At 39.0% G+C, this 6,949-nt stretch overlaps 1 long non-coding RNA gene across 1 annotated transcript; it reads right to left on the bottom strand.

Moving 5' to 3' along the window:
• Positions 1-2,512: 2,512 nt before the first annotated feature.
• LOC138976067 (uncharacterized) lies at positions 2,513-6,935 on the bottom strand. The gene is made up of 4 exons (XR_011458861.1): positions 6,630-6,935; positions 4,183-4,279; positions 3,339-3,459; positions 2,513-2,581 (listed from the first exon to the last, which is right to left on the bottom strand). It is a non-coding gene; the product is annotated as an uncharacterized lncRNA (long non-coding RNA).
• Between the last annotated feature and the right edge of the window lie 14 nt (positions 6,936-6,949).

The raw sequence follows: 6,949 nt of genomic DNA, 5'->3' as shown, positions 1-6,949 counted from the left end.
CACACATTTAACATTCTGAGGACTTGGGCAATATCCTGAATTGGGCCCTTATTCAATGCACATAAAGACATGAAGACGTCAAAAACGTATAGGTCTTTAAGTTTACTTATACCGCTTACAAACACACACACAAACGTATTGACTATATATACACACCTAAGACTAGACTATTTGAAAACACACATTTGACATTCTGAGGACTTGGGCAATATCCTGAATTAGGCCCATATTAAATGCACGGAACGACATCAAGACCTCAAAAACGTGTAGGTCTTTAAGTTGACTTATACCGCTTACAAACACACACACAAACGTATTGACTATATACACACCTGAGACTAAGACTATTTGAAAACACACATTTGACATTCTGAGGACTTGGGCAATATCCTGAATTGGGCCCTTATCAAATGCACTGAAAGACATCAAGACTTCAAAAACGTGTAGGTCTTTAAGTTTACTTATACCGCTTACAAACACACACACACAAACGTATTGACTATATACACACCTGAGACTAGACTATTTGAAAACACACATTTGACATTATGAGGACTTGGGCAATATCCTGAATTAGGCCCTTATCTGTACCTAGTGTACCTGAGACTAGACTATTTGAAAACACACATTTGACATTCTGAGGACTTGGCCAATATCCTGAATTGGGCCCTTATCAAATGCACTGAAAGACATCAAGACCTCAAAAACGTGTAGGTCCTCAAAACTATTACACGTATGTGTGTGTGTCCCATACCTAAACTTACATTTTAACTGCGTGGGGGGGGGGGGGGGGGGTTGTAACAACGAGTCACCATTACAAAGCTGAATATGCCATTGTGTAATGTACCCGAGATTCCAACTGTCGACGCATTGGTTGGTACAATTCTTTCAACAAGTCATGTATTCAATTAAATGCAACTAAAGCAGAACAACAAGATAAGGATCACCCACAACAACAAGCAACGATTATGAACTAGCCCTGCATAACTAAAGTGCACGTAGAATTTGACGGAACAGGCAAAATAAAGGTACTTTTACTTACTGTGTTCAGGAACAACTTCCGCCACTGGCTCTGCAGCATCCCTGCTTGACTCAGCGAAGCACTCAGTGTCTATTAACAGAAGTTTGTGAATGTATTTGACAGGATGTAAACACAAATAGCTTTGAGTTTGAATGATATATATTAAAATAATGTATATCTTCAAAAGGTGATTTACAAGTCTTGGGTGGTTCGTGTTTAGTTTCAACTTTTCTGACTGAAATACAAAAATAAAATAAATTTAAAACTTTAAAAAAATATGTTTGGAAGATATTTATTTTCCTCTGAAACCGTAGTGTTTGTATCTGAAATCCGCAGATCTGGGACAATTCCCATGCCTGTAAATTGCCAGAAGAGTTTTCAGATTCAAGTTTACTTATTCCGCTTACAAACACACACAAACGTATAGACTACATACACACCTGAGATAAGACTATATGAAAACACACATTTGTCTTACTGAGGACTTGGGCAATATCCTGAATTAGGCCCATATTAAATGCACGGAACAACATCAAGACATTAAAAACGTGTAGATCTGTAAGTTTTCTTATGCCGCTTACAAACACACACACACAAACGTATAGACTACAGGGTTTCATTTACTAATGCGCCTTGCGCCATTGGCGCATGACATCTCAAAATATCCCATTGGAATTTCCTTCGGTGCGTCAAAGGGCGCACTGAGATTACGTACTACTGAGACACACCATGCACCCCTTTTTACGGGAGTAAAGTGTTCGAAAAGACCTAAGAAAAAAAACGGGCGCCAAGCCGAGCAACTTGCGAGTTAGTGAAACGCGCTGTGATTGGCTTTTGAAATGTAATTCTTTAGTATTTAACCAATCCTGCGAACTATCTGTACGTGACCGATCTGTGCTTGCGCGTTTACCTCTGTGTAAAATGTCAACACAAGCTATATCGATCGAAACACAGACCCACGTAAAAAAGCAATGTCCCATTAGAACTTGGTTGAGGTTGACAAAATTATTGTCCCATTATCTTTTTCTTCCCGGCTAAACCCTGAGACTATATACACACACCTTAGACTAGACTATTTCAAAACACACATTTGACATTCTGAGGACTTGGGCAATATTCTGAATTGGGCCCTTATTAAATGCACTGAAAGACACCCAGACGTCAATAACGTGTAGGTCCTCAATACTATTACACGTATGTGTATGTGTCCCATAGCTAAACTTACATCTTAACTGCGTGGAGGTGTGTAACAACGAGTCACCATAACAAAGCTGAATATGCCATTGTGTAATGTGCACGAGATTCCAACTGTCAACGCATTGGTTGGTACAATTCTTTCAACAAGTCATGTATTCAATTAAATGCAACTAAAGCAGAACAACAAGATAAGGATCACCCACAGCAACAAGCAACGATTATGAACTAGTCCCGCATAACTAAAGTGCACGTAGAATTTGACGGAACAGGCAAAATAAAGGTACTTTTACTTACTGTGTTCAGGAACAACTTCCGCCACTGGCTCTGCAGCATCCCTGCTTGACTCAGCGAAGCACTCAGTGTCTAGTAACAGAAGTTTGTGAATGTATTTGACAGGATGTAAACACAAATAGCTTTGAGTTTGAATGATATATATTATAACAATGTATATTTCAAAAGGTGATTTACAAGTCTTGGGTGGTTGGTGTTCAGTTTCAACCTTTTTGTCTTTAATACAAAAAGAAAAAAAGGAAAAAAAAGAAAATTAAAATATCTTTGAAAGATATTTAGTTTCCTCTGAAACCGCAGTGTTTGTATCTTAAATCCACAGATCCGCGGACCATTCCCATGCCTGTAAATTGCTAGAAGAGTTCTCAGATTCAAGTTTATTTATGACGCTTACGAACATATCGACTACATACACACCTGACAAAAGACTATATGAAAACACACGTTTGTACTACTGAGGACTTAAAACAATATTCTGAATTAGGCCCATATTAAATGCACGGAACGACATCAAGACATTAAAAACGTGTAGGTCCTTAAGATTACTTATGCTGCTTACAAACACACACACAAACGTATATACACACCTGAGACTAGACTATTTGACAACACACATTTGACATTCTGGGGACTCCAACGAGATTCCAACTGTCAACGCATTGGTTGGTACATTTCTTTCAAGACGTCATTTATTCAATAAAATCCAACTAAAGCAGAACAACAAAGATAAGGATCACCCATGGCATCAAGCAAAGATTATGTACTAGCCCTGCATAACTAACATGCACGTAGAATTTGATGGAACAGGCAACATACAGCTACTTTTACTTACTGTGTTCAGGAACAACTTCTGCGACTGACACCTCATCCCTGCTTGGCTCATCCAAGCTTTCTAAAGGTTGAGGTTGGCTGTGAATGCTTTGGGTTGGTGTCTCTGCCGTCGATGAGTGTTCCTTGAGTATATAAAAAGAAGAAAAAGTGTTGAACAAGATTTTAATAACTATTGTCTTAATCCCTTATCGTGGATCTCATTCTTCACAAACATCTGTAATCAATTCTAAGATTTCCTGAGTTAAACTTAAAGCTTGTTTTTCAGCGTCCATTTTTTATTTCAATGTAAGCCTACAGTTCAAACCCGACAATTTTTTGCTGGGCATTTTTAATCAGAAGCGAAATCAGCCTGGTAAAATTATCTATCAACTCTTAGATTTCTGAAACCAAAAAGTTACACCCTTCTTATTATTTACCTGACTAAGAACTAAGAAAAACAAAGTTGGGAGTGTTTGAAACTTACCACCAAAATAAGGGTTTTTTAACCTGTATTTCTTTTTTTCCCCATGCTTCATTGATCTTCTGACATAACTTTATAGCAACATCTAACGTCGTGATTTTGAAAAAAAATGCAAGAAATGTCGACAAGCACCTTTAAAGGTTATCTACACTTTACCAAAATAATTGCACAGACACTATACATGCCTAAAATGCACTTTGGAAGCATACTTTTTTTTTTGGGGGGGGGGGGGGTATTATGGAACAGAGTTATGCCATATTTAATTGGAGATTCTATCATTCCGTTATAAAAAACTCACATCGCAAAATAGAGAATGTTATTGTCCCCTGTAAATTAATGTACACCAATGCCACCTGTTGTGCACAACATAATTTCCAATACTTACATCTTCAACCGGGATGTCCCACCTCCACCCTGTACGCCACAGATGACTCGCCATTTCTGGATCCATCACTTTTTTTTTTTTTAGCTATTCACCAAGACTGCACAAAAAATTAAGGCCTTATTACTATGCCAAACAGCCAACGTTCAGTGCTGGGAAAATGATAAAAAGCATGGGTTCCTCACTTTTAATAACAAGAAGAGCAAACGCTCGATCGAGTCACTTTCGCAGTTCTGAATATTATATGAGGCATCAGATGGACAGGAAGAAATTGCTATTCACAACACAATGAGTCACGTTCACATAAAATTTGAGCCCGGTCACTTTTATAGTTTCCGAGAAAAGCACAACGTTAAGTTGTGTGTTGCCGAACAGAAAAGGCTAGTTATCTCCCTTGTTTTTCTGATAACGTTCGTAAAAGGCTACAGATGTAAATACTTTGATGTAAAGAATAATCCTACAAAGTTTCAATCACATCCGATGAACTTTGTCAAAGATATAAAATGTCTAATTTTTCCTTTGACGCTGACCTGTGACCTTGAAAAAGGTCAAAGGTCAACGAAACCATCGTTAAAGTGTAGAGGTCATTGGAGGTCACGACTAAACAAAATATGAGCCCGATCGCTTTGATAGTTTCCGAGAAAAGATATAAAATGTCTAATTTTTCCTTTGACGCTGACCTGTGACCTTGAAAAAGGTCAAAGGTCAACGAAACCATCGTTAAAGTGTAGAGGTCATTGGAGGTCACGACTAAACAAAATATGAGCCCGATCGCTTTGATAGTTTCCGAGAAAAGTCCAACGTTAAGGTGGTGTCTACGGACGGCCGGCCGGCCGGCTGGCCGGACGGCCGGCCGGATGGCCGGCCGGCCGGCCGGACAGACTAACACTGACCGATTACATAGAGTCACTTTTTCTCAAGTGACTCAAAAATGCCCGCTTAATTGTTTGGCGAACTTGTAATGTCATCTGCATGTTTTTTGTTCATGAAACATTGAAGAACATTACTCATTTTACAGTATAGTTACATGTACGTCAACAATCCGCTGAGAAACCGGGTACCGCGTTTAAACTCTCTCCTATCACCTCTTATCTAGTGCTAGGCAACTCTATCCATAAGAAAATGAAAATTTCTCATTTTACTGTGTAGTTACATGTATGCAAGTCAACAATCCGCAGATAAATCGGGCACCGTGTTTAAACTCTCTCCTATCGCCTGTCTAGTGCTAGGCAACTATGCCTAAGAAAATGAAGCTTCACAGACATTTTTGTTTTCATAGCTCTCACAATTAGATTTTAAATGTCATTTTGAGCTTTCTGAGATGGTTAATGATTTTTTAAAAGGGAAATATTCAAATAATGTCACACACAAGTTGTTTTTTTAAATGTATTCTTTATTCTCTTCTCTTTTTTTTTTTTAAATGTTTTTACATTTTGTTCAAATTAAGTTTCTGTATAACTTGAAGAGTTCCGTTGTGTAACATACACTGAAAATGCTATCTTTGAATTTGATCATTCATCTTCATGTGCAGAACACTTCGTTGGGATAACTAGGGTACATGTACAGGCTACTCTAATTAAGGTTTGCTGAGAGCCATTCCACTCAAAATGGCCATAAACAGCCGTCTGGAATGCACGCGATATTACCCGTGTTTTAACTCTATCACCTAGACTAGATAGTCAGGCTCCATACAGGTTCACCCCCCAAAAAATCAATGACTTTTCCATACCATGCTGTTTCTATTTTGAATTTGTCCATGACCTCACCGCGCGCACACACACAGCAATACGAGTGCTACCATATTAACCACAGTGAGACAAGAGACGCTGACAGCTTTGTTTTACCCAAAATCCCTTTTGTGAATCAAAGACAAAGTGAGACATTAAAACATAAATAGGCACACAGTGACACATCAAACTGCACACACACAAAACAAAGACTTGAAAGAGTTGGAAGAAACAATCTACGGGTTTTGCACTCATATGATATATGATATGATATGTTGACAGACTGGTACTTAGGCTGTTGAGCCTTTGTCTGATCTTTTGATCAGTTGCTATCCTAGCCTAACTTTGAGCTAGGTAACCTACACGATCTTTTGACCGTGGCCTATTCTATCAACTATCGAAGGGCTCTGTCGGCCATACAGAACTGGCGAAACACGCAGGATCATCAACATCAACCCAGTCTACATCAGATTCCAGATTTTCATCGCTACTCGACAGAGAAATATTGATGTCCCAGTCAGAACTCAAATCACATGTGTGCACTTCAGTTTGACTAGTAGACAGTCCATGTGAGTGTGTGCGTTAGACTAGTATGTATGACTATATATGAGTGTGTGTTAAGGGTGGTTTGACTCCAGTCCATGACCCATACCGAGGTCTCGCTCACGAATAAGTAGAATTCAGTTTAAGAAAATGCGTGATTGAAAAGTGCCGGCCGCTTACCTTAGTTCTGTTATTCAGTTGTCTGACGGCAGCGACGAACATCGTCTCGCGCGTCCCCACATTGACCAAAATGGCTTCCCACCCAGAAGAAAGCATTTTCATTGGCGTGGCAATGTCACGAGATTTGTTGATCACGTGGCCTCTTTCTGATTGGTTCGTTATACACACCTAGAAAAAACTTGCCCCAAATCTCTGCAAAAGTGTGTGAACTTGCTATACACTCCGCACACGAAATTCTAGTGGAGACAACATTCTGAGTACTATGCTGAAACTTTACCAACTAGTTTAGGACCTCACGAAGAGATAGTTCCAAGCAAAAA

Source organism: Littorina saxatilis, linkage group LG9, assembly GCF_037325665.1.
Source record: "Littorina saxatilis isolate snail1 linkage group LG9, US_GU_Lsax_2.0, whole genome shotgun sequence".
Taxonomy (NCBI): domain Eukaryota; kingdom Metazoa; phylum Mollusca; class Gastropoda; order Littorinimorpha; family Littorinidae; genus Littorina; species Littorina saxatilis.
Note: the sequence above shows the minus strand (reverse complement) of the source record. Positions and strands in the feature narration are given on the sequence as shown.